Raw genomic sequence first — 2,393 nt, forward strand, 5'->3', positions numbered from 1 at the left:
TTCCTTTGATGTTGAAGATATTCATTTGATTTTGCCCATTGTAGAACTTCACATAAATTGAACTGCTTAATATATATCTTTTGTACTTGGATTCTTTCACTCAGCATAATGTCTATTAAACACAGTGTTTCACGTGACAATAATTTGTTATTTTTATTGATTAGTAATTACCCTCTAAATCAAAAGTCAGTAACTTTTTTTTCTGTAAAAGGCTATATAGTAACTATCTTAGGTTTTGCTGGACCCACACTTGTCTCTATCACATAATTTTCTTTCTAGTTTTTTTATACCTTAAAAAATATGAAGATCATTTGTAGCACTCAGGCTATTTAAACACAGGCCTCAGGCCAGATTTGCCCAGTTGGGTGTAATTTGCTCAACCCTTACTCTTAATGAATTTATGACAATATATTTTGTCGTTTACTTCTTTTTTTTTTTAAAGATTTTATTTATTTATTTGAGAGAGAGAGAGAGAAGGGGCAGGGGAGGCACAGAGAGAAGCAGACTCCCCTCTGAGCAGGGAGCCTGACATGGGACTCGATCCTAGGACCCCAGGATCATGACCTGAGCCGAAGGCAGCCTCTTAACAGACTGAGCCACCCAGGCATCCCTGTCATTTACTTCTTGATGGATATTTTTATTTCTCATTTTGAGCTATTATGAATAAAATTACCATGGACATCTCTGTAGATTCTTCCTATGGGTGTGTCTTCTTATTGTGATGAAGTATGCATGACGTGAAACTTAACATTCTAACAGTTTTCAAGCATTTAATTCAGTAGCATTAAGCCCATTCCCAACGTTGTGTAACCACCACCACTATCCTTTTCCAGAACTTGTTCCTCAACCACAGAAACTGTACCCATCAGACAATATGTCCCCATCCCCCCTCTATGAATGCTTTTATTTCCCTTGTATAGACATGTAGATGTAGAATTATCTAGGTGTTAAGGCAGATATGTGTTTAATTTCATAAGAAATTGCTAAAGAGAGACCCAGAGGGGCGCCTGGGTGGCTCAGTCATTAAAGAGAGCCCCAGAGTCCCAGCCAGTTCCTAGGGCAGTCCTGAAGTCGTGGCCTCCTCTTCCTTTCAATATGACAGATTCCACTGTGTCCTCGCCAAGGATCCCCTGGTGGGTGGAGTGGCCATGGCCACCTCCAAAACCGTGTAGCACCCTTGGAATGGTCAAGCTCCTGCTGCAGGTACAGCATGCCAGCAAGCAATCACCACAAACAAGCAATGTAAGGGCATTATCGACTGCATGGCTCGTATCTCTGGGGAGCAAAGGAGTCCTGTCCTTCTGGCATAGTAACCTGGATAATATCATCATATGCCTCCCCACCCAGCTTCTCAGCCTCACCTTCACAGATTAACACAAGCAGATCTTCCTCGGTGCTGTGGACAAGAGGGAATCTAGCATCAGGTGGTGCTGCTGGGGCCACACCCTTGTTTTGTGTATCCTCTTGATTTTGCCCATACCCGTCTAGCACATGATGTGGACACATGATCTGAAAGGGAATTCAGAGGCCCTGGCAGCTCAATCGACAAATCCGATGGAACCGAGGGCCTATACCAAGGTGTTCAGGTGTCTGTGCAGGTTATTCTCATCTCCCGAGCTGCCTGCTTGGGCATCTATGACTCTGCAAAGGGAAGGCTTCCAGATCCCAAGAATATGCACATCTCCATCCACTGACTGATCGCACAATCCATCCCAGTGCTTGCTGCCTAGACACCGTATCCCTTTGGCCTATTCCCAACATTGTGCAACTGTGGAGTGAGGCAGTCAGGGCGCAGAGATGCTGACACCATGTGCACAGCATGTTTGACTGCTGGAGGAAGACTGCCTGCCAGGAAGGAGCCACAGCTGTTAGCAAGGGTGCACAGTCCTCCGTTCTCAGAGGCATGCATCGTGCTTTTGTGCTTGTGTGAGGAAATCAACAAGTTCACATAAGTTACTATCTAGTTTGTTCCCTCTGTCAACAGACATGTTGTATTATATAATATCTTGTGAGCATTCTTGACAGACTGTTGGCTATTTATCAATGGCAACTATTTACTGGTTGAAAATGGAAAGCAATAATAGTCAGCTGACCAGCTTTCTCCTAAAGCCATTTCCATGATGATGGGACTCAATTATATATATAAAATATTTTATTTATTTACTTATTTAGAGAGCAGGGGGAGAGACAGGGGGAGAGAGAATCTCAAGCAGATTCAATAGTGACCACGGAACCCTGGGGCTTGATCTCACGATCCTGAGAACACAACCTAAGCGGAAATCAAGAGTCCAACGGTCAAGCAATAGAGCCACCCAGGTGCCCCTCAATTGTATTTTTTATTTCAGTCATTCTTGATAAATAAATTTGAAGAAATATAATATATCTGAAATTTT

The 2,393-nt window shown here is 43.0% G+C and overlaps 1 pseudogene; it reads left to right on the forward strand.

Annotated features, from left to right (window-relative positions):
* The first annotated feature begins 1,095 nt into the window (after positions 1–1,095).
* LOC100477738 lies at positions 1,096–1,952 on the forward strand (annotated as a pseudogene).
* The last annotated feature ends 441 nt before the right edge of the window (positions 1,953–2,393 follow it).

Source organism: Ailuropoda melanoleuca, unplaced genomic scaffold (genome assembly GCF_002007445.2).
Source record: "Ailuropoda melanoleuca isolate Jingjing unplaced genomic scaffold, ASM200744v2 unplaced-scaffold8797, whole genome shotgun sequence".
NCBI lineage: Eukaryota > Metazoa > Chordata > Mammalia > Carnivora > Ursidae > Ailuropoda > Ailuropoda melanoleuca.